Source organism: Pan troglodytes, chromosome X, assembly GCF_028858775.2.
Source record: "Pan troglodytes isolate AG18354 chromosome X, NHGRI_mPanTro3-v2.0_pri, whole genome shotgun sequence".
NCBI lineage: Eukaryota > Metazoa > Chordata > Mammalia > Primates > Hominidae > Pan > Pan troglodytes.
This window is the reverse complement of record NC_072421.2, coordinates 67,792,728-67,819,469: the sequence shown is the minus strand read 5'-3', so window position 1 is coordinate 67,819,469 and position 26,742 is coordinate 67,792,728. Positions and strand designations below refer to the sequence as shown.

The following is a 26,742-nucleotide window of genomic DNA, read 5'->3' as shown; positions in this document are numbered from 1 at the left end:
GAGCAAAGGGTCATTTTCATGGAAAGAGCAGAGCAGCAGTGTTTAACTTTTAGTCACTTCCTTATCATGATTTAATTTGTTACTTATTAAAAGTTTGACCATAATACACTCTTGAGGGCCACATGCATTTCCATTGTAATTTACTATAAGTTAATGGACACTTTAAAAGAAATGTCGGCCGGGGGTGGTGGCTCACACCTGTAATCCCAGCACTTTGGGAGGCCGAGGCGGGTGGATCACGAGGTCAGGAGATCAAGACCATCCTGGCTAACACAGTGAAACCTCATCTCTACTAAAAACACAAAAAATTAGCTGGGCGTGGTGGTGGGCGCCTGTAGTCCCAGCTACTTGGAAGGCTGAGCCAGGAGAATGGCGTGAACCTGGGAGGTGGAGCTTGCAGTGAACCAAGATCACGCTACTACACTCCAGCCTGGGCGACAGAGCGAGACTCCATCTCAAAAATAAATAAATAAATAAAATAAAATAAAATAAAATAAGACATGTCAACCATTTCATTGGCAGTGAAATCACAAGCATTTTATTGGAAATTACTTCTAAGGAAAATAATTCTAATCAATTGAAGGTACTTAGAAAACCCAAGGTGTTTCTAACATAGTTAGGTGACCGCAACTCCCCAAACAGTTTAGGTCGCTCCCAGACAGTCATTTTTTTTTTTTCCCTTCTAGGAAATAAATTCTCTTCATTCTGTATACGGATTTGACTTTCTTTAAATACAGGTATTTAAAATCTGTTCCAAACTGCCATGAAGACACAGTTATACATTAAACCACTGTCAGTGCCCTCAAGAGCTTACAAAAGGAACACCAAGCATTTCAATATTATAGTTTATAAAACATATTTCCATTTATCATCTCATTTGATATTTGCAACAAACGTGGAATGATCTCATATAACTATAAGAGCAGGCCCTATTAGAGATCAGTAAAGTCTCTAACCTGGAGGGCTGCCAGAGTGGCCATCAGAGCTTTCACAGGTCCCTTGAAAAACCAATGTCTGTGTAGACTTTTCTGGCAAAGTAATTTCATGTGCAACAGTAGCTATTGTTATGTCCAGGGGATGTTTTAGATTGGAGCAACCTGCTTTACTTAAGGTCATGAATCTCAATTCTCTTTTCCTTCTCTCTTCTCCTCTCCTCTCCTCCCAGTTCTTTGTCTTCTTTCTTTGTTACCCATCCTTTATGAATTTTTTTTTAACAGCATTGCGAGTTCTTGAAAATGTGCTTGGAAGTTCTGAGAGGAAAGCACAACTACATAGACATTAATGATATGAGGCAGCGACTCAACCTGAGAAACGCCTTTTTCTTGAACAAGAAAGCTGTTTGGGGAAAGATTTACACAGAAAGGGCTCAGCTCTATCAGCCAGCCAGCCACCACAGCCTAGGAGTAGTAGGAAGACAGCCATTATGGCTACCCTGCCCTCTTTGCAAAGGTGTGCTGGCCCGGACCAAGTTTTTGACCATTTCAGCTGGTTAAGGGTAAGCACTGTTATATCAGACTTCAAAAGCAGACTTTGAAGAAATCAGGCCATCACCAGCCAACCAGTCCTTACTGAGTATGTGTATGGAAGGCAGTAAATAATGAAATGCAACTCACAACTCTACCTTCAAGAACTTACAGTTGAATAGGGAAATACAAAAGATGAGGGAGTGGCTTCAGGAATTATACTGGCCACTTAAGGGGAACAAATAGCTTCCTGGAGAAGGTCTGACTTAAATCCACAAGTGAAAAGAGAGAAATGGAAATTTTAAAATCTTTTTAAGCTTCTATTATTTTCATACAAGATATACCTACTCCTTACACATACATAAACGCATGCATACATACGTATATACATACAAAAGAGGAGCAAAAGGAAAAAGAGCTTATTAAAGCACCCCCAAATAATCACTACTAACATTTCATGCACATCTAGAAGTCTTCTATGTATATAAATAGGTATTTTTACAAAATGGGATCAGATGAAAAATGTCATTTGATAACCTTTTTTATGTCAATAACTACATTTTTACATTGTAATTTTTAATATGGATGCATCAGCGTTTAATCATCTTTGATAGATATTTAGATTGGGTCCAGTTTTTCACTATTATGAACAATGATGTACATTTATAAACAATGTATGTTTATAAACAATTTATATGTACATTTTATAAACAATTTATATGTACATTTATAAACAATTTATATGTTATGTACATTTATAAACAATGATGTACTTTTTTTTTTTTTTTTTGAGACGGAGTCTCGCTCTGTCGCCCAGGCTGGAGTGCAGTGGTGCGATCTTGGCTTACTGCAAACTCTGCCTCCCGGGTTCACGCCATTCTCCTGCCTCAGCCTCCCGAGTAGCTGGGACTACAGGCACCCGCCACCACGCCCGGCTAATTTTTTGTATTTTTTTAGTAGAGATGGGGTTTCACTGTGTTAGCCAGGATGGTCTCTATCTCCTGACCTCGTGATCCGCCTGCCTCGGCCTCCCAAAGTGCTGGGATTACAGGCGTGAGCCACCGCACCCGGCCCCACATATGTACATTTTTATACACTTGTCCAAAGGTTTTTTAGGATGTGTCATTAGAAATGACACTGTTGGGTCAAAGGGTGTGAAAAGCTTTCCTTACATGTAGTTAAACCTAATAATCTTTTCCTATATGGTTACTGCCTTCAGTGTCATGCTTACTTAGGCCTTCCCTAATGTGATATTATAGGTAACTCTTTATATATTTTCTAGTTCTTTTATGGTTTCATTTTTATTTTTAAATCTACAATTAATCTGGTATAGATTTTGGCATACAGTGTAAGACAAAGAGTTAACTAAAATTTTTATATTTTTTCCCTAAAATGCCCATGACATGAAGAGTACCAAGAGAAACAGGGCTCAAAGTCATTTCTTAAACTTTTATTTTAGTTTCTGGGGTACATGTGCAGGTTGGTCCTATAGATAAACTGTGTGTCACAGGGGTTTGGCGTATATATTATTTCATCACCCAGGTAATAAACGTAGTACCCAATAAGTAGTTTTTTGATCTTCACCCTCCTCCCACTCTCCACTCGCAAGAAGGCCCTGGTGTCTATTGTTCCCCTCTTTGTGTCCATATGTATTCAATGTGTAGCTCCCACTTATAAGTGAGAAGATGCAGCATTTGGTTTTCTGTCCCTGCATTAGTTTGCTTGGGATTACAGCCTCCAGGTCCATCCATGTTGCTGCAAAGAACATGATCTCATTCTTTTTTATGGCTGCATATTATTCCATGACATGTATGTACATTTTCTTTATCCAGTCTACTGTGCTGCATAGTATTCCATGACATGTACGTACATTTTCTTTATCCAGTCTACCGTTGATGGTCATCTAGGCTGATTCCACATCTTTGCTATTGTGAAGAGTGCTGCCATGAACATACATGTGCATGTGTCTTTATGGTAGAACAATTTATATTCTTTTGTGTATATACCCAATAATGAGATTGCTGGGTTGCATGCTAATTCTGCTTTAAGTTCTTTGAGGAATCACTGCACTGCTTTCCACAATGGCTGGACTAATTTACACTCCCACCAGAAGTATATAAGTGTTCCTTTTTCTCCACAATTTCACCAGCATCTCTTATTTTTTGATTTTTTTAGTAATAGCCATTCTGACTGGTGTGAGATGGTATCTCATTTAGTTTTGATTTATATTTCTCTAATGGTCAGTGATGCCGAGCATTTTTTCATGTGCTTACTGCTCATGTATATGTCTTCTTTTGAAAAGTGTCTGTTTATGTCCTTTGCCCACTCTTTAATGGGGTTGCTTGTTTTTTTGCTTGTATATTTGTTTAAGTTTCTTATAGATACTGGATATATCTTTGTCAGATACATTGTTTGCAAATATTTTCTCCATTCTTTGGGTTGTCTGTTTACTCTGTTGATAGCTTCTTTTGCTGTTTTGCTATGCAGGAGCTCTTTAGTTTAATTAGGTCCCATTTGTCAATTTTTGTTTTTGTTGCAATTGCTTTTCGTGTCTCTGTCATAAATTTTTTTCCAGGGTCTATGTCTAGAATGGTATTTCCTAGATTTTCCTCAAGGGTTTTTATAGTTTTGGGTTTTAAATTTAAGGATTTAATCCACCTTGAGTTAATTTTTGTATATGGTGTAAGGAAGGGGCCCAGTTTCAATTATCTCTGCTTATGGCTAGCCAGCTATCCCAGCACCATTTATTGAATAGTAAGTCCTTTCTAGATTGTTTGTTTTTGTTAATTTTGTCAAAGATCAGATGGTCATAGGTGTGTGACATTATTTCTGGGCTACCTATTCTATTCCATTGTTCGATCTGTACCATACTGTTTTGGGTATTGCAGCCTTAACATATAGTTTGAAGTCAGGTAATATGATGCCTCCAGCTTTGTTCTACTTGCTTTGGATTGCCTTGGCTATTCAGGCTCTTTTTTGGTTCCATATGAATTTTAAAATAGTTTTTTCTAGTTTTGTGAAGAATGTCATTGGTAGTTTGATAAGAATAGCATTGAATCTGTAAATTTCTTTGGGTATTATGACCATTTTGACAATATTGATTCTTCTGACGCATAAACATGGAATGTTTTTTCCATTTGTTTGTGTCATCTCTGATTTCTGTGAGCAGTGCTTTGTAATTCTCAGTGTAGAGGTCTTTCATCCCTTGTTTAGCTGTATTCCTAGGTATTTTATTCTTTTTGGGCTGTTGTGAATGGGACTGCATTCTTGTTTTGGCTCTCAGCTTGGATGTTGCTGGTGTATAGGAATGCTACTAATTTTTGTACATTGATTTTATATCCTGAAACTTGCTGGACTTGTTTATCAGATCAAGGAGCTTTTGGGCAGAGACTATGGGGGTTTTCTAGGTATAGAATCATATTGTCTGCAAAGAGGGATAGTTTGACTTCTTCTCTTCCTATTTGGATGCCTTTTATTTCTTTCTCTTGCTCGATTGCTGTGGCTAGGAGTTCCAATACTGTGTTGAATGCGAGTGGTGAGAGAGGGCATCCTTGTCTTGTTCTGGTTCTCAATAAGAATGCTTCCAGCTTTTGCCCATTCAGTATGATGTTGGCTGTGGGTTTGTCATAAATGGCTCTTATTATTTTAAAGTACGTTCCTTCAATGCCTAGTTTGTTGAGTATTTTTTTTTTTTTTTTTTTTTTTTTTTTTTTAGACGGAGTCTCGCTCTGTCGTCCAGGCTGGAGTGCAGTGGCGCGATCTCGGCTCACTGCAAGCTCCGCCTCCCGGGTTCACGCCATTCTCCTGCCTCAGCCTCCCGAGTAGCTGGGACTACAGGCGCCCGCTACCACGCCCGGCTAATTTTTGTATTTTTAGTAGAGACGGGGTTTCACCGTGTTAGCCAGGATGGTCTCGATCTCCTGACCTCGTGATCTGCCCGCCTCGGCCTCCCAAAGTGCTGGGATTACAGGCGTGAGCCACCGCGCCCGGCCTTGTTGAGGATTTTTAACATGAAGTGGTGCTGTATTTTCTTGAAAGCCTTTTCTGCATCTATTGAGATGATTATGTGGTTGTTGTTTTTAGTTTTATGTGATGAATAATTTTTATTGATTTACATACATTGAACAAACCTTGCATTCCAGGGATAAAGCCTACTTGATTGTGGTGGCTTAGCTTTTTTGAGGTGCTGCTAGATTCAGTTTGCTACTATTGTGTTGAGGATTTTTGCTTTTATGTTCATCAAGGATATTGGCCTGAAGTTTTTTTTGTCTCTGCCAAGTTTTGGTAGCAGGATGATGCTGGCCTCGGAGTGAGTTGGGGGAAGCCCCTCCTCCTCAACTTTTTGGAATAGGTTCAGTAGGAATGGTACCAACTCTTCTATGTACATCTGGTAGAATTTGGCTGTGAATCCACCTGGTCCCGTGCTTTTTAGTTTCTTAGCAGGCTATTTATTACTGAGTCAATTTTGGAGCTCATTATTGGTCTGTTCAGGGATTCAATTTCTTCCTGGCTCAGTCTCAGGAGGTTGTATGTTTCCAGGAATTTATCAGTTTCTTCTAGGTTTTCTAGTTTGTGTGCATAGAGGTGTTTTTGATAGTCTCTGATTTTTTTTTGCATTTCTGTTGTATTGATGGTAATGCCCCTTTTGTCATTTCTGATTGTGTTTATTTTGATCTTCTCTCTTTTTTTCTTTATTACTCTAGCTAGTGGTCTATCTTATTTATTCTTTCAAAAAACCAAGTATGATTTCATTGATCTTTTGTATGTTTTTTCACATCTCAAATACATTCAGTTCAGCTTTGATTTTGGTTATTTCTTGTCTTCCGCTAGTATGGGGTTGGTTTGCTCTTGTTTTTCTAGTTCCTCAAAGTGTGATGTTAGGTTGTTAATCTGAGATATTTCTAACTTTTTGATGTGGGCATCTAGTACTTAGCACTGCTTTAAGCAGTGCCCGAGAGATTCTGGTAAGTTGTATCTTTGTTTTCATTAGTTTCAAAGAATTTCTTGGTTTCTGCTTAATTTCATTATTTTCCCAGAAGTCATTCAGGAGCAGGTTATTTGTATGGTTTTGAGTGATCTTCTTGGTATTGATTTCTATTTTTATTGTGCTGTGGTTTGACAGTGTGGTTGGTATGATTTCTGTTTTTCTTTTTTAATTTGCTGAGAATTGTTTTATGGCCAATTGTGTGGTCAATTTTAGAGTATATGCTATGTGCAGATAAGAAGAATGTATATTCTGGGTTTTTTTTTTTAATTGGTAGAGAGTTCTGTAGATGTCTGTTAGGCCCATTTGGTCAAGTATCAAGTTCAGGTCTGAAATATCTATATTAGTTTTCTGCCTCAATGATCTAATACTGTCAGTGGGGTGTTGAAGTCTCCCACTATTACTGTACGGTTATCTAAGTCTCTCTGTAGGTCTCTCAGAGCTTGTTTTATAAATGTGGGTACTCCTGTGTTGGGTACATATATATTTAGGATAGCTAGGTCTTCTGGTTGAATTGAACCATTTACCATTACGTAATGCCCTTCTTTGTCTTTTAAAATTGTTGTTGGTTTAAAGGCTGTTTTGTCTGAAGTTAAAATAGCAATCCCTGTTTTTTTTTTTTTTTTTTTTTTTTTTTTTTTTTTTTTTTTCCATTTGCTTGGCAGATTTTCTCCATCCCTTTACTTTGGGCCTATGAGTGTCACTGTATGTGAGATGGGTCTCTTGAAGAAAGAAGTTGGGTCTTGCTTCTTTATCCAACTTGCCACTATGTGACTTTTAATTGGTGCATTTGTCCCATTTACATTCAAGGGTAATATTGATATGTGCAAATTTGATCTTGTCATTGTGTTGTTAGCTGGTTATTATGTAGACTTGATTGTATAGTTGCTTTATAGTGTCAATGGTCTATGTACCTAATTGTGCTTTTGTGGTAGCCAGTAATGGTCTTTCATTTCCATATTTACCACTCCCTTAAGGACCTCTTGTAAGGTCTGGTGGTAATGAATTTCCTTAGCATTTGCTTGCCTGAAAAGGATCTTATTTCTCCTCTGCTTATGAAGCTTAGTTTGGCTGGACATGAAATTCTTGGCTGGAGTTTCTTTTTTTTATTGTTGTTTAGATGGAGTCTCACTCTGTTGCCCAGGCTGGAGAGCAAAGGCGTGATCTCGGCTCACTGCAACCTCCGCCTCCTGGGTTCAAGCGATTCTCCTGCCTCAGCCTCCCGAGTAGCTGGGATTACAGGCATGCACCACCATGCCCGACTAATTTTTGTATTTTTAGTAGAGACAGAGTTTTGCCATGTTGGCCAGGGTGGTCTCAAACTCCTGACCTCAGGTGATCCACCCGCGTTGGCCTCCCAAAGCGCTGAGATTACAGACGTGAGCCACTGTGCCTGGCCGGAGTTTCTTTTCTTTAAGAATGCTGAATATAGTCTCCCAATCTCTTTTGGCTTGTAGGGTTTCTGCTGAAAGGTCCACTGTTAGCCTGATGGGGTTCCCTTTGTAGGTAGCCTGCCCCTTCTCTCTAGATGCCTTTAATACTTGTTCTTTCATGTTGACCTTGGAGAATCTGATGACTATGTGTCTTGGGGATGGTTGTCTTGTACAGTATCTCATAGGGGTTTTCTGCATTTCCTGGCTTTGAATGTTGGCCTCTCTAGCGAGGTTGGGGAAATTTTCATGGATAATATCCTCAAGTAGGTTTTCCAAGTTGCTCGTATTCCCTCCCTCTCTTTCAAGAGATGCCAATGAGTGTTAGATTTGATGTCTTTACATAATTCCCTATTTCTCAGAGGTTTTGCTCGTTCTTTTAAAATTCTTTTTTTCTTTATTTTTGTCTGACTGATTTAGTTTGGAGAACCAGTCTGTGAGATCTGAGGTTCTTCCTTAGCTTAGTCTATTCTGCTGGTAATACTTGCAATTGCATTATGAGATTTTCATAGTGTATTTTGCAGTTCTATCACATCAGTTTGGTTCTTTCTTAAAATGTCTATTTCATCTTTCAGCTCCTGTATCATTTTATTGTAGTCCTTAGATTCCTTGGATTGGGTTTTGACTTTCTCCGGAATCTTATTCTGAATTTTATGACTGTCATTCCAGCCATTTCAGCCTGGCTAAGAACTCTTGCTGGAGTACCGGTACATTCATTTGGATGTAAGGAGAACTCTGGCTTTTTGAATTGCCAGAGTTCTCATGCTGGTTCTTTCTCATCTGCATGGGCTGATGTTCCTTTAACTGTGGTATAATTTCAGTTATGGTCAGTTGACTTTGTTTCTGGATGTATCAGAGGGCTGAGGCTTTGCGCTAGGTCTTCATTTGTAGCTGAACTCTTGTCCTTGATTTTATCGGGGGGTACGCTAGCAAAGTATTTTTGTTGTTGAAATTTGAGCTGTGATCCAGTAGATAGCACTTAGGCATAATGGCCAGTAGGCAGGCTCTTGCCCAGCCATGTGGTTCCTCTGTATTTCCTTGTGTCTTCAGCTGTGCTCCCTCTCAGTGATCTGAGGGTGTGGGCTCCCTTCCTACATGAGTGCTGGCTGTAGATCTCAGCTCTCAGCTCTCCACTTGGCACTCCTGGGCTGTGCTCAGGCATTATGTTCCCTCCCCAGCTTGGGGACTGAAAGGGCCAGGACCTTGGCAGTGGCAATGGCAGAGGGCCTGCCACTTGTATCTTGGAGCTCCACCCCAGATAAATATAGAGCCACTACCGATTGGAGCAATCAGCCTGGGGTAGGGCAGCTGTGCCGTGGGCCCAAGCCAGGGCACCCTGCCTGGTAATGAGTAGGGAGGCAGGGGTATTGTAGGGGAAGACAGACTGGCCTCTTCTCCTTAGGGCAGCTGTGGTATGCTGGAGGTGTGAGTAAAGCACTCAGGATCTTAGTTCCTTTTCCAGTCAGAGAGCAGCAAGGGCAGTATCAATGCAGTGGCAGTGGCAGAAGGGCTTTCAGTCGTCTCTGGGAGCTCCACCCCAGAGAAATGCAGAGCTGCTGCCAATGGGAATGTTCAGCCAGAGGGCGGGGCAGCTGCACTATGGGCCTGAGCTGGGGCCCTGCTTGGTGAAGAGCAGGGGGTCAGAGGCTCACTGGGAAGAGAGACTGGGCTCCTTTCCATATGGCAACTGTGGTGTGCTGGAAGTATAAGTGAAGCCCTTAGGCTCTTTGTTTCTTCCTCAGTCTGAAGGCAGCAAGAGCAGAACCGCTGCAGTGGCAGTGGCAGAGGGGCTGTCAGTTTCCTCATAAGTTCCACCTCAGTGGAACACAGCCACTACCAGTGGGAATGCTCAGTCAGGGTTGGGGCAGCTACTCTGAGATCCCAAGTTGGGGGCCCTATCTGGTGAAGTGTAGGGGGTAAGGACTCACAGGGAAGAGCTACTGGGCTCTTCTCCCTGTGGTTGCTGCAGTGTGCTGGAGGTACAGTGACACAACCAGGCCCTTTGTTCCTTCCCCAGCCCATGGGCAGTAAGGGCAATACCGCTGCAGCTGCAATGGGAGAGGGGCTGTAGGTTGTCTCTGGGATTTCTTTTCCCAGAGAAATGCAGAGCCACCACTGACAAGTGTTCAGGCAGGGGCAGGGTGGTTGTGCTGGGGGCCCAGGTGGAGAGGCTTTGCCCAGTGAGGAGTAACAAGGTCAGAGACCTGCATGGAAAACAGTCTGGCTGCTTTTCTGTAAGGCATCTGCACTGTGCTGGAGGTCCATGATAGTCCTTAATCACCTTGCTCTCTCCTGAGCCTGAGGGCATTAGAGGAGGGAGCTGTGAAGCAGCAAAAGTGGCAGGCCTGCCTGCTTCCACTGGGAGCTCTGTCCCAGGGAGGTGCAGAGCTGCTACTGGCCCAAGAGCCCAGGTAGCAGTGGGGTGGCTGGGGTCTCAGGTCGGGAGGCCTTGCTCAGTGAGGAATAGCAGGGACACAGATCCACGTGGAAAACAGTCTGGCTGCTTTTCCGTAAGGCAGCTTTGCTGGGCTCGGGGCTCACAAAGTCTTCTTCCACTATTGTTTGGGTCATAGAAGGGCTCTCAGAGAGCTCCTGCTTAGTGAACATTTGGCATATCCCTTGGGAAAAAACAAAGATGTAAAAGTATTCACAAGATTGTCATTAGACAGTATCACATTTCCCACAAGTGCTAATAAGTACATCGTTTCAGCAGTATAGGAGTTTCTTCTTGTTCTAAGATAGCTCACCATGACCAGTAAGTAATTCTTATTATTTTCAACACGGACCTTTAAGATTTGGCTCTGTCTCTACCATGTTCATTGCTTTCGCTTGAGGCTATTGTAGTTGCAGCTTCTAGAGAGAAAATGTCAGGGAGCTAGAGCTGTCCCATACTAGACGTGAGCATCTTGACTCAGAGCAAAAGCAGTAATCCCTGATGAGTTCTATAATCTTTTAGATATATCTATTTGTTTTCTCTATATGCTTCAGAACCTTATTCATACCTATTCAGAGCACTATCACTATTACATATCTATTTCTAGTGTAATAAGCTACATTTTTATATCATTCCAATTCCCCCTATTTGTAACCATATGTTTTCTTTAGACAAAACCCACCTGCATCAGAGGGGGACATATAGCTATGCAGTACGGGGGACTGCTTTGATAGGAGTAAAATTGGGATTGGACAAATTTTGATCAATATGGGCAGGTAGTTTGCCTATCTGACAATAAGAAAAGGGGATCTTGTGATGGAATCAGGGCCATGGAGGCCAGCAGCAGCAGGTCTAGCCAGATTCTAGTGCTTACTCAACCACAAAATGACCATAGGGCAAGTGACTTTTCTTCTGGTTCTTCAACTGCTAAATTAGGGGACACTACATACTCTGTCTCTACTCAAAGCCCAGGGTTCCGATGAGGATCAATCATACAAAATAGCAAGCTAGAATTTTGTATCCAGTGAAACCGTCCTTCAAAATGAAGGAGAAATAAAGACTTCCTCAGACAAACAAAAAAGAAGGAGCTTGTTGCTAGTAGATCAGCCTTGCAAGAAATGTTAACAGAAGTTCTTCGGTGAGGGCAAATGACATAGGTCAGAAACTTAGATCTACATAAAGAAAGAAAGCACATTAGATAACAAATAAATGACGGTAAAATAAAACATTTTACTTGTTCTTAATAGATTTACTAGATAACAGTTTGTTCAAAACAATAACCAGCCTGGCCAACATGGTGAAACCCTGTCTCTACCAAAAATACAAAAATTAGCCAGGCATGGTGGCTCGTGCCTGTAGTCCCAGCTACTCGGGAGGCTGAGGCACGAGAATTGCTTGAACCCGGGAGGCAGAGGTTGCAGTGAGCCGAGATCATTCCACTACGCTCCAGCTTGGGTGACAGAGTGAGACCCTGTCTCCAAAAAAAAAAAAAAAAAAAAAAGCGAAAATGCAAAAATGCTTTCTGTGATTGTAGTATGTGGATATGTGAAACAAATCACAGCAGTATTTTAAGGGATGAAAGGGAAGGATTGGGAGAAGTAGTATAGTGTTATTTCAAAATGGACTTGGATTAGTTGCAAATGTATATATCAAACTGTAGGGTAACCACTAAACTTTTCTTTAAACAAAGTGTAATTGACATGCTGAGAGAAGAGAAAATGGAATCATATAAAATGCTTAATTAAAGTCAGGGAAGGCAGAAAAAGTGGAAGCCAAAAAAAAGAAACAAAGAAAAATGGCAACAAATAGAAAATAATTACAAATATGGTTGATATAGTTTGGCTGCGTCCCCAATCCAAATCTCATCTTGAATTGTAGCTCCCATAATTCCCACATGTTGTGGGAGGGACCCGGTAGAGATAACTGAGTCATGGAGGCAGTTTCCTCCACACTGTTCTCGTGGTAGTGAATAAGTCTCACGAGATCTGATGGTTTTATAAGGAGAAACCCCTTTTGCTTGGCTCTCATTCTCTCTTGTTTGACATCATGTAACACGTGCCGTTCGCCTTCCACCACGATCATGAGGCCTCCTTAGCCATGTGGAACTGTAGGTCCATTAAACCTTTTTTCTTTATAAATTACCCAGTCTCGGGTATGTCTTTATCAGCAGTGTGAAAACAGACTAATACAATGATAGATATTAATCCAGCTATATCAATAATCAATTTAAATTTGAATGCTCTGAACACACCAGTTAAAAGATAAAGACTGTCAGAGTGAATGAAGAAACAAGACCCAACTATATGTTGTCTATAAAAAAATCCACTTTAAATATAAAGACACAGGTAGATTAAAGTATAGGGATGGAGAAAGATATATCATGCTAACTCCTAATCAAAAGAAGGCTGGGATAGCTGTATTAATTTCAGACAAAGCCGACTTCAGAGCAAGGAAAATGATTAGGGAAAAAGATGGGTATTACATTATGATAAAAAAGAGTCAGTACTCCAGGAAAACATAACAATCTTTAATGTATGTGTGCCTGATAACAGAACATCAAAATACATAAGGCAAAATAACTGCAAGGAGAAATAGAGGAATCTACTATTAGTTGGAGACTTCAATATGTCCTCAGTAATTGCCAGATCTAGCAGGCAGAAAATCAGTGACAATATAGTTGAGCTGAATAGTACCATCAATCAACTAGATCTAACTGACGTTTATAGAATACTTCATCTAACAATAGTAGGATACACATTCTTCTCAGATTCACATGGAACACTGAACAAGGCAGACCATATTCTGTGCCATAAAACATACCTTAAAAATTAAAAAGAGATATCATACAAAGTATGCTCTTATATCACAATGGAATTACACTAAAAATTAATAACAAGATAGTTGGAAAAATCCCAAACTACTTGGTGATTTAAAAACACCCTTCTAGGTTGGGTGCAGTGGCTCATATCTGTAATCGTAGCACTTCGGGAAGCTGAGGCGGGCAGATCACCTGAGGTCAGGAGTTTGAGACCAGCCTGGCCAACCTGGTGAAACCCTGTCTCTACTAAAAATACAAAAATTAGCTGGGCATGGTGGTGCATGCCTGTAATCCCAGCTACTCTGGAGGCTAAGGCAGGAGAATCACTTGAACCTGGGAGGCGGACGTTGCAGTGAGCCAAGACTGAGCCACTACATTCCAGCCTGGGAGACAGAGCGAGACTCCGCATCAAAACAAAACAAAACAAAACAAAACAAAACCCAAACAAACAAACAAATCCACCCTTCTAAATAAGACATGGGTCAAAGGAAAAGTCTCAAGGAAAATTAAAAATATATTTTGAACAAGATGACAATTAAAATGAAACCTATCAAAATTTGTGGGATGGAGCAAAAGCAGTGCTGAGAGGGAAATTTATAGTATTGGATACATATATTAGAATAGGAGAAAGATATAAAATCAATATCTAAGCTTCTACCTTAAGAAGCTAGAAGTAAAGAACAAATTAAATGTAAAGTAAGCAGAAGAAAGGAAGTAATAAAAATGAGAGCAAAAATAAATGAAAGTAAAAACAGGAAAGCAATAGAGAAAATCAATGAAATTGAAAGCTGGTTCCCAGATCAAAAAAATTGACAAACTCCTACCAAGAAAGAGTGAGAAGACACAAATTTTACTAATATCAGAAATGACAGAGGGGCTGCCATCACTATTGATCCCATGGACATTAAAAGAACAATAAAAGAATATTATGAATAACTCTATGCCCACAAATTTGATCACTTAGGTAAAATGGGCTAATTCCTTAAAAGACACAATCTACCATAACTCACACAAGGAGAAACAGGTAATCTGTGTAGGCCTATATGTAATAAAAAAATTGAATTGACAATTCGTAACCTTCCAAAAGGGAAAGCACCAGGCCCCAGTGGTTTCACTGGTGAATTTAATCAAATATTGAAAGATGAAATCATACTAATTCTCTACAGTCTGTTTCAAAAAATAAAATCAGAGGCACTACCTGGGTGATGAGATCATCTATACTCCAAACATCAGCACTGTGCAATATACCCATATAGCAAACCTGCACATGTACCCCCAAATCTAAAATAAAAGTTGAAATTATATAAAAAAGGAAATAGAAGCAGGGGGAACACTTCCTACCTCATTCTATGAGGTCAGCATTACCCTGATATACCAAACAGACAGAGGCACTACAAGAAAGGAAAACTACCACTGCTATCTCTTGAATATAGATGCAAAAATCCTCAATAAAATATTAGCTAATCAAAGCCAACAATGTATTAAAATAATTATACACCACAACCAAATGGGATTTATTCCTGGTATGCAAGGCTGGTTAACCATTCAAAAATCAATTGAATCCCATTACTCATCAAAAGGTTAAAGAAGAATCATATGATCATGTCAATAGATCCAAAAAAGGATTTTTGACAAAATGCAACATCACTTCATGATAAAAACTCTCAGCCAATTATGAATCAAAGGGCACTTCCACAATTTGATAGAGAACACCTATAACATTCAGAATATTTATGATCCTGGAATATTGGACATCCATATACCATACAGCTAATTTAATGGTGAGGAACTAGATGCTTTCCCTTTAAGATTGGGAACAAGGCAAGGATGTTCCCATTCACCACTCCTACTGAACATAATACTGGAAATGCTAGCTAATGCAATAGGCAAGAACAGGAAATAAGAGGCATAAAGATTGAGAAGTAAGAGACAAAACTGTCTTTGTTCACAGATTACATGATTGTCTATGTGAAAATCCCAAGGAATCAACAAAAATCTTCTAGAACTAAGTAGCAATTATAATAAGGTTGCAGGATACACACCTAATATATAAAAATCAATTGCTGGCCGGGCGCGGTGGCTCACGCCTGTAATCCCAGCACTTTGGGAGGCCGAGGCGGGCGGATCACGAGGTCAGGAGATCGAGACCATCCTGGCTAACACGGTGAAACCCCGTCTCTACTAAAAATACAAAAATTAGCCGGGCGTGGTAGCGGGCGCCTGTAGTCCCAGCTACTCGGGAGGCTGAGGCAGGAGAATGGCGTGAACCCGGGAGGCGGAGCTTGCAGTGAGCCGAGATCGCGCCACTGCACTCCAGCCTGGGCGACAGAGCGAGACTCCATCTCAAAAAAAAAAAAAAAAAAAAAAAAATCAATTGCTTTCCTACATACCAGCAGTGACCAACTGGAATTTAGAAATTAAAAACAAACACTATTTATATTAACATAATATATAGAGAAATACTTAGGTATAAATCTAACAAAATATGAATATCTATATGAGGAAAAATACAAAACTTTGATGAAAGAAAATAAAGATCTAAATCAATGGACATCTTAATAATGTTGTGTCTTCCTATCCATGATCAATGTTCATGGATAGGAAGACTCAATATTGTTAAGATGTCACTTTTTCCCAACTTTGTCTATAGCAATCCCAATTAAGATCTGCATTAGTCCATTTTCATGCTGCTATGAAGACATACCCAAGACTGGGTAATTTATAAAGAAAAGAGGTTTAATTGACCCACAGTTCCACATGGTTGGGGAGGCCTCAGGAAACTTACCATCATAGCAGAAGGCAAAACAGGCATGTCTTACATGGAGGCAGGCGAAAGGAGTGCCAAGCAAAGGGGAAAAAGCCCCTCATAAAACCATCAGATCTCACTAGAACTCACTCAACAGCATGGGACTAACTGCCTTTATGATTCAATTACTTCCCACCAGGCCCCTCCACAACATGTATGGATTATGGGAACCACAATTCAAGATGAGATTTAGGTGGGGACACAGCCAAACAATATCAAGATCTCAGCAAGTTGCCTTGTGGGTATCAACAAACTGATTCTAAAGTTTATATGGAAAGGCAAAAGACTCAGAACAGCCAACACAATATTGAAGAATAACAACAAAGTTGAAGAATGACACTACTTGTTTCAATACTTACTATAAAGCTACAGTAATCAAGACAGTGGTATTTGTGAAATACCACAAATTAATGGAACAGAAATAGACCCACACAAATACAGTCAATAAATTTTTGACAAAGGAGCAAAGGCAACCTAATGGAGAAGGGATAGTTTTTTTTTCAACAAATGGTGCTGGGATAACTGGACATTTATACAAAAAAATCTAGACAACTTTGACAAAAATTAACTCAAAATGGATCATAGATCCAAATGCAAAGCACAAAACCATAAAACTCTTATAAGATAACATAGGAGAAATCTAGATGACCTTGGGCTTGGCAATAAATTTTTAGATAGAACACCAAAAGCACAATCTGTGAAAGAAAAAAAACTGATAAGTTGAACTTCATTAAAATTAAAAATTTCTGAGAAAGATACTGTGAAGTGAATCAAGAGACAAGCCACAGACTGGGAGAAAATATTTGTAAAACATGTATCTGATAAAGGACTTATCCAAAATACATAAAGAACTCTTATAACAATAAGAAAACAGTTAACCCAATTAAGAAATGGGCAAAGATCTGAACAGAAAACTCAAAAATCAGAAAAAAATGATCCAATTAAGAAATGGGCAAAAGACTTGCATAGACACCTCAACAAAGAAGATATACAGATGGCAAATAAGCATAGAAAAATATGCTCAACACCATTGTCATCAGGGAATTGCAACTTAAAACAATGAGATAGCACCAAACATCTCTTAGAAGGGCTAAAATTAAAAATACTGACAACACTAAATGCTTGAGAGAATACTGAACAAAAAGAACTCTCACTTATTGCTGGTGGGAATGCAAAATGTTACAGCCACTTTGGAAGTCAGGTTGGCAGTTTCTTACAAAGCTAAACATAGTCTTACCATATGACCCATAAATTGTGCTCCTAGGTGTTTATTTACCCAAATGTGCTGAAAACTTATGTCCACACAAAAACCTTCATACCAATGTTTATAGCAGCTTTATTCATCATTGCCTCAAATTGGAAGCAACTAAGATGTCATTTCATAGGTAAATGGTTAAATAAACTGTGGACATCCATATAATGGAATATTATTCAGCAATAAAAATAAATAAGCTATCAATCCAGAAAAAGACACAGAGGAACCTTAAATGCATATTGCTAAGTGAAAGAAGTCAGTTTGAAAATGCTACATACTGTATAATTCCAACCATATGGCAGTCTGGAAAAGGAAAAACTACAGAGATAGTAAAAAGATCAGTGGTTGCCAAGGGTGGGAAGAGGAACTCTTTGTATACAGGAACTCTCTGTTTCTGTTCAATATTCCTGTATACAAAAACTGTTCTAAAAATAGTCTGTAATTATAAAAATAAATTTATAAAACATCCACTAGTTTAAAAGCAACACTGCATGGCATGTAGTTCAACATGAATCTCCAAGCCCTGGCTCTACATCCACCACACCTTTCACATACCTCTTGCCTCTGTACCTTTCTTCATGCCATTCCCTCTGCTTGAAGTGCCCTTCTCCAGTCCCACTTTCCCTCAATACCTACACATCCTTTAAAACTTTAAAAGTCAGACACTAATTCCTCTGTGTTCCATTAACGCACTGTTGCATTTATCAAATTATAATTTTCTGATATGTGATCGTTCTACTTAATACATTGTTAACTCCTTGAGGGCAAGGGCTGTGAATTACTCATCTCTGTATCTCCAGCTCCTAGAGCATTTCTTTTATAGTAGCTGTTCAATAAAAATGTTTGTTGAATGAACAAACGAATGATGAAGAAAGTGGTAAACCTGGGAAGTAAACCAAGATTCTGACTCCAAGCTCGTTGTACCTTCCATTGAATCACAGTCATGCTAAGCTTAAAGTATTAACGATAATAGTTTCAAAAAACTGTCCATTTGTAAAATGGGCATAATTCTATCAATTTATAGTTATTTTATGGCCTAAATAAAGTCATGTGCATAGAGTAGGTATTCATAAATTTTAATTTAATTTTATTTGTTCTCTGGTTATACAGGTAGTAGGCTCCAGCTTTCCCCCACCTTTTTTTCCTGATATATGGTCTTGCTCTGTGGCTCAGGCTGGAGTGCAGTGGCACAATCATGGCCTATTGCAGCCTTAACCTCCTGGGCTCACGCAATCCTCCTGCCTCAGCCTCCCAAGTAGCTAGGACTACAGACATGTGCCACCACACCCAGCTAGCTTTTTAAAACTATTTTTTGTAGCAATGGGGTCTCACTATGTTGCCCAGGCTGGTCTCGAAATCTTGGCCTCAAGCAATCCTCCTTCGTTGGCCTCTCTGGGATTACAGGTGTGAGTCACTGCTCCTGGCCCAGGCTTCTAGCTTTCATGCTTTTCTCCCTTTATGTTGAGAACAATACCAGAGAACTGGACATTGTCAACATTTATTCAGTACCAGTTAGTAAAGGAATAAAGAGAAGGCAATGGCTAGCAACCAGGGAGGTACAGGAATGGACATTTTATTCAAGAAAAAGAAAACCATTCTTCAATACAGTTTGTATCTTCAAATCTTGGCATCTTAAGAGTTTATTTTATTTTCTATCTCACACTATTAGAATTGTAAACAGAGGAAATGTGCAAATATGCGTGGCAAGCTCAATATATATGAAGAAGATAGAAGCCATTAGCTTCAAAGAAGAGTGAGAATTTTGAATGAGAACCACATGGAATGCCCATGTTCAGAACCCAGATTAGAGTTTCAACATCTGCTGTAAAGCGTGACAAAAAGGCAAGAAAAGGTAGGGGTTTGCAAGTTGATTTTCATCCCGCCCCATCCCATCCCAATCTCAAGTATTTCTTAGGCGAGATGGCTTACATTCCTCATCCAAGGATTTCCTCTCTAGCCCTTGCAGCAGGGGCCCATCTCTGGGGCTTCAGGCTCCACAAACTTAAGTTATGATCAGCTGTGAAACTTCTCTGGCTCAGTTCTGGCTTAGTTTGGAAAAGACTAAAAAATATTACTGTGCTTAAGACAGTACTAAAAGAGTCCTACCAACTAGTGACATTTCAGAAGCATAATGGTCCCTCAAAGTTTCATGAGGTATAGGTTTCTTCATGTTACCAAATATGTTCCCAAAGTCATAAGCATGTGTCTTTGCTAAATAAGTATTCTGCAACACTTAGTCTTTGGTCACTTTAGTGGTTAGGATGGAGAAAGCCAGGCCTAAGGGTAACAATCTCTGAAGATAATCAGAAAGATGAATGGGAGATCATGCAGTGTTTTTCACACTGTGTTCTAGAGAGCACCAGGGTCCTGTGTGACATCAACGGACGTTATTGGAAATGGGGCTCCTTGGTCAAAAAAGAGTCTGGGAAACACATGGTTAAGGAAAAACAGATTTCTTCATTGAAGATTTCTCATATCCTTTAATATACTACTTAGAAATGTGACTCTTCAAAAAGGGGATATGAAATGCAGCATTTCCCAAACTTATTTGGTTATAGAAGCTTTTTAAAGAAATACCTATCTCTTGTTGACTTAATGTTCTGTATTGTACTGTTTGGGAAATACTGGGGTTGTGGAAACAGCATGAACTTTGTTAACTTTTCAGAACTGGGTTTGAATTCTAGTTCTATAATAATATTCAATAGCTATGTAACCTTGGGCAAGTTACTTCACCTCTCAATCAGTTTTTTCATTTATGAAAATTGGGACAATAATATCTACCTCAAAAGGGATGTCAGGAGGATTGAATTAGATAATTTACAGTACTTAACACAAGGCCTAGCACATATAGGCACTCAAAAAATTGCAGCTATCATCATCACATTCATTTTCTATCACCATCATTATCAAGCCACATACCTACCTGGCAGGGCTAACCAAACAGCTTCAAAATAGGTCTGGCCTGGGACTCAAATGGCTATATTCCTGACTGCTTTGAGAACTGAGTGTAGGGAGAAGAAAACCGGAGTAGTTGTCCAGAGATACAGCTCTATGACTTATTTGCTGTCTGACCTTGGGCGAATCACTTCACCTGTCTGCATTTCTCTCTCCTCCTGCCAAATATAGGTATGGACTAGGTGACCTCTTACTCCAAAATTTTATGAACCTCAGGTCTAAAATGCTATACAAGGATTTATAAATTTATTGTTGAAGAAATCTGTCATACAGGTTAAATCCAATTATAAAGGACGGTCCTGTATAACAAAGCTATTTTTGTGTTCCAGCAGATGGCTGGCAGAAATAGTGCTTTGTCAATCTGGTTACAATGAACTCTGTATAGTGAATAATTCTGTATAACAATTGCTTTCTCTGGTCCTTGACCCCATAATTGTCACTCTCTAACATTGCCCTAATCAACCAAAGAACTTGATTATGTGTTGTTTTCATTATCAACACAAAGAGGGGAGTTGAGTTAAGCTAATCTACAGAATTTCTAGCTGAGATGTTCATGTCCAATTCCATTATCTTACAGTTGAGGAAACAGGACAAGAGAGGTTAAGTAACTTTTCAAGGGTCACACAGCTAGTAAGTGGCAGAACTTTGAATGGGTGTTTGGACTAAATGATTCATCATCTGCAAACTTAGAGATTCCACTGCAAACTCTTTCACCTAGACTATATACAAAAATGTTTAATAAAACCAGAAACAGCATTTATCACTCCCCTTTATCCCTGCATTCAAGCCCTCTTCATAGGATGGCCCCTCTAATTCCATGGTTCATGGTGACATAACTTAAAGCATAATAACCTTTGCTGCAGAACGTCAGTTAGAGATTTTTTGAAAGTCTAAATAAATTACACCCATTGATCCCTTTAGATATATGCACAGTTCCTTCCACAAAGGCCTCTGATTAGTCATGTTTTTTTTTTCATTATGAAATCATGTTGCCTTTGAAAAAGAAACTAGGTTAACACAGATAGAAACCTTAACACTATGAATATCAAAAGTTAGTTTTCAGGCCCCTGCTTTTCTTTATCTACACACTCTTTCATGAGCACATTTTGTTCCAGGACTTCAACCCTCATGGAGAATGATACAGCCTGTGTCTCTAATACCACTGTGACATTGCCACTTGAACGCATTCCTGTTACCGGGAACTCACATGCCTCAGATTGAATTTATCTTCTTAGTGGTTCTCACATCTGTCTATACATCGTAATCACCTGTGGAGTTTCAAAAACTCTCAATGCTTGGACCCCAGCCCTAGGAATTCTGATGCAATTGGTGTGGGGTCAGACCTGGGCATGAGGATTTTTCAAACCTTCCCAGGGGAGTCTAATGTGTGACCAAGGTTGAGAACCACTACTCTAGGACAAGCCCTGAACACCATTTCTCCTTCACTTGGGCTCAACAGAAGTCTGAGGTTAAGAATATTCCAGAGTATTCCATCTCCAGCTCTTGGGATTAATGAGATAATAGAAGCAAAAACAGCTTTGGAAAGTATGAAGTGCTAAGCAAATGCAAAAAATTATTTTAAGCAGTATGCACATGAATCAAATGGATTGCTTCAGTAGTCGAGATGTGTTAACTCACTAAACACAGTAAAGGCTACACTGGCAATTTATCATCCAACCTTTTTGTTCAGCAGAACATAGGAGTCAGAAGGGAATCTACTTTTGGGATGTGACATAAATCATCAGAGCTACCCTGTCTTACTGTCGGCAGATTAACCCCATCAATGGGCTGAAGGGGCCCAAATGGCTGGCATCAATGTGCTGTTCCCAGAAGCATATGATGACAGCCATTTGGCTGGCTCCTCTTCACTGAGGAGGAGTACTACCACGGCAGCTGGCCAGCCAAACCACAAACAGCGATTACATTGAGAACCACACATATGCAACATGGCTCTAGATTGGGTCCCAGAACAGTTCAAGATGGCTAGCTATTGTGCTATTGTGCATGTTGTGTCCCTTTAATCAGGAATGGAGCTTATCCTGAGTCACACTGGATTCTTCTTCTGATGGGACAAACTAAGGATTTCTGATGTTCAGTTTGTGTGTACTCCAGTCATTTACATTAGTGCCTGCCCTAGGATGGAGGTGGTGCTGCTAATACTTTGATTTAGAAAAAGCCAATCCAATTTTTTTCCCCAAGAAGGGTATACTACCTGGATTCTTCTGGGATTATCCTTCAACATGGTAAGTATTTATCTTGCCTTTAATATTTTCATTATTGCCACCCCCTTCTCCATAAAGGCAGTGTCTGTTTTGGTAGCTGTGTGTTGGCCATCCTCTATACATTATACTCAGCAGAACTTTGTCCCAGGAAATACATTTCTCTTCCAGGGAAATTGAACACATAATTGAAAGTCACTAGTGGAAAAGGCATGGTCTTTGAAGTCACAGAACTGCATTCAAGCCCAGCTCCACTACTTAGTAAGTGCTGCATGACACTGAGCAAATTGCTTCATCTCTCTGAGTACATTCTCATTTATAAAATGGGGATACTATTACTTACCTTATAGAGTTGTTATGAGGTTTATACAAGATAACATGAAAAGCAAGTATAAGATATTCTCTAGGCACTCAATAAAGACAAATTCATCTTTTTGCAAAATTCTATAACCATATAAACTTCATTTGTCCCAAACTCAAGCAAACAGAAATCTCAATTAACTGAACCTCTTTATCCAATATAAATTGGTGTTCACAATAATTATCCCAAGACACAGCAAGATTCTGAAATGGCCTTGAAGGATTTAACTGCCTGTAGAAAGTTCTTTTTCAGTTAATTCTTTCAATTATATTCAACTTATAAATGTTGTTTGAACACAAGATATGCTAGTACCATATTTGTACTACAAACAGATAATATAAGACCTGGCCACCTTGGTGATTGCTATTTATAGTATCTTTTTAATCCATTCTCTTGGGTTTTCTAGCTATAGAACAATATCTGTAAATAATGGTACTTTGTATAATTCCCCAACAGTGATATCTCTTACTTCAATTTCTTGCCCCATTACGTTGGTAAGAACTTCAAGAATAATGTTGAACATCAGCAGTTATAATGAGCATCTTTGTCTTATTCCCAATTCTAGCAGAAATGCCTCTAATATATTTACCATTAAGTACTATGCTGTTTATTAGGCCAAGATATTCTTTATCATATTAGAGAATGCCCTTTTATTCCTCGTTTACTAAGAATAATCAGGAAAGAGTGTTAGATTTTTATTAAATGCCTTTGTGACATCTGAGGTGATCAAATGATTTATATCCTTTGAGTTGATGATATAATATAATATTAAGAGATTTCCTATTATTGAATAATCTTTGCATTCCTAGGACAAACCCTACTTGATCATGACACACTATAAATATATTGCATGGTTTGATTTGCTAGTAGTTACCTAAGATTTTTATGTGAGATATCTTTAGTTGTCTTTCTGGTGCTGCTTTGGAAGAGTTTGTTATCAAGGTTATACCAATTTTATAACATGAACTGAGAGGAATTATTTCTCTTTCTATGCTTTGTAACAGTTTAAGGAACATGGGAACTGTTTTGTTCTGTAATATCTCGATTTGGGCCTAACTCCCATTTTCTCTTTTTCTTTTTTTCCTTTTTTTTTTTTTTTCTCTGAGACAGAGTCTCACTCTTGTAGCCCAGGCTGGAGTGCAATGGCGCCATCTCAGCTCACTGCAATCTCTGCCTCCTGGGTTGAAGCAATTCTCCTGCCTCAGCCTGCCGAGTAGGTGGGATTACAGGCACCTGCCACTGTGCCCAGCTAATTTTTTTTGTATTTTTAGTAGAGATGGGGTTTCACCATATTGGCCAGGCTGGTTTTGAACTCCTGACCTCAAGTGATCCACCCACCTTGGCCTCCCAAAGTACTGGGATTACAGGCGTGAGCCACTATACTTAGCCCTAACTCCCTTTTTCTAGGATATCATTGGGTGACTTTTTTCTCCCTGGTAGAAAAAAAGTCCAGTAACCTTCATTAAAAATAATATGGTTATTCCTAGTGTGTGACACTTTCTTGAGAGACAACAACTCATACACGACCTCAGTTTATTTTTCTCAGTCCACTCAGCTACACTGATTTTTTAAAAGTTCATAATCTCTTCTTATCTGTTTTCCATTTATTTTTATTTCAGGCACCAATGTTATTGTCTCTAGAGGCATCAGAGGTGGGAAGGATGAAAGACAAAGGTACAGAAGGAGGAGACAGGAAGGATGGACTCAAGGAGATAAGAAACAAAGTCTGGGAGGTTGCCCTAGGAAGGCTTTGTATTAGTCTGTTTTTACACTGTTGATAAAGACATACCCGAGACTGGGAAGAAAAAGAGGTTTAATGGACTTACAGTTCCACGTGGCTGGGGAGGCCTCACAGTCATGGTGGAAGGTGAAAGGCACATCTCACATGGTGGCAGACAAGAGAAAGAATGAGAGCCAAGCAACACATGTTTCCCCTTATCAAACCATCAGATCTTGTGAGACTTATTCACTACCATGAGAACAGTATGGGGGAAACTGCCCCCATGATTCAATTATCTCCCACCAGGTCCCTCCCACAACATGGGAATTATGGGAGTACAATTCAAGATGAGATTTGGGTGAGGACACAAAGACAAACCATATCATTCTGCCCCTGATCCCTCCCATATCACATGTCCTCACATTTCAAAACCAATCATGCCTTCCCAACAGTCCCCCAAAGTCTTAACTCATTTCAGCATTAACTCAAAAGTCAACAGTCCAAAGTCTCATCTGAGACAAGGCAAGTCCCTTCTGCATATGAGCCTGTAAAACCAAAAGCAAGTTAGTTACTTCCTAGATACAATAAGTGTACAGTACAGGCATTGGGTAAATACAGCCGTTCCAAATGGCAGGAATTGGCTGGAACAAAGGGGCTACACGCCCCATGCAAGTCTGAAATCCAGCAGGGCAGTCAAATCTTAAAGTACCAAAATGATCTCCTTTGACTCCATGTCTCATATCCAGCTGATGCAAGAAGTGGGTTCCCATGGTCTTGGGCAGCTCCACCCCTGTGGCTTTGCACAGTACAGCTTCCCTCCCAGCTGCCTTCATGGGCTGGTGTTGAGTGTCTGTGGCTTTTCCAGGTGCATGGTGCAAGCAGTCAGTGGATCTACCATTCTGGGGTCTGGAGGATGGTGGCCCTCTTTTCACAGCTCCACTAGGCAGTGCCCCAGTAAGGACTCTGTATGGGGACTCTGACCCCTCTTTTCCCTTCTGCACTGCCCTAGCAGAGGTTCTCCATGAGGATCCTGCCCCTGCAGCAAACTTCTGCCTGGGAATCCAGGCATTTCCATACATCTTCTGAAATCTAGGCGGAGGTTCCTAACCCCCAATTCTTGACTTCTGTACACTTGCAGGCTCAAAACCAAGTGGAAGTTGCCATGGCTTGGGGCTTGCACCCTCTGAAGCTATGGCCTAAGCTCTATGTTGGCTCCTTTTAGCCACTGCTAGAGTGGCTGGGACGCAGGGCACCAAGTCCCTAGGCTGCACACAGCACAGGGACCCTGGGCCTGGCCCACGAAACCACTTTTCCCTCCTAGGCCTCCAGGCCTGTGATGGGAGGGGCTGCAGTGAAGACCTCTGAGATGCCCTGGAGACATTTTCCCCATTGTCTTAGGGATTAACATTTGGCTTCTGATTACTTATGCAAATTTCTGCAGCTGGCTTGAATTTCTCCTCAGAAAATGGAATTTTCTTTTCTATCCCATTGTCAGGTTAATTTTCCAAACTTTTATGCTCTGTTTCCCTTTTAAAACTAAATGCTTTTAACAGCACCCAAGTCACCTCTTGAGTGATTTGCTGCCTAGAAATTTCTTCCACCAGATACCCTAAATCATCTCTCACAAGTTCAAAGTTCTATAAATCTCTAGGGCGGGACAAAATGCTGCCAGTCTCTGCTAAAACATAACAAGAATCACCTTTGCTCCAGTTCTCAACAAGTTCCTCATCTCTATCTGAGACCACCTCAGCCTGGACCTTATTGTTTATATCACTATCAGCATTTTTGTCAAAACCATTCAACACGTCTCTAGGAAGTTCCAAACTTTCCCACATTTTCCTGTCTTCTTCTGAGCCCTCCAAACTGTTCCAACTTCTGCCTGTTACCTACTTCCAAAGTTGCTTCCACTTTTTTGGGTATCTTTTCAGCAACACCCCATTCTGCTGGTACCAGTTTACTGTATTAGTCCATTTTCATGGTGCTGATAAAGACATACCTGAGACTAGGAAGAAAAAGAGGTTTAATGGACTTACAGGTCCACGTGGCCGGGGAGGCCTCACAATCATGGTGGAAGGTGAAAGGCACGTCTCACATGGCAGCAGACAAGAGAAAGAATGACAGTCAAGCAAAACATGTTTCCCCTTATCAAACTATTAGATCTTGTGAGACTTATTCACTATCATGAGAACAGTATGGGGGAAACTGCTCCCATGATTCAGTTATCTCCCACTCACATGTGGGAATTATGGGAGTACAATTCAAGATGAGATTTGGGTGGGGACACAGAGCCAAACTGT

At 40.0% G+C, this 26,742-nt stretch overlaps 1 protein-coding gene across 2 annotated transcripts in view; it reads right to left on the bottom strand.

Moving 5' to 3' along the window:
- The window catches only part of EDA (ectodysplasin A), a 434,047-nt gene that overhangs the window by 16,659 nt on the left and 390,646 nt on the right, over positions 1–26,742 (bottom strand). The window lies entirely within an intron of this gene.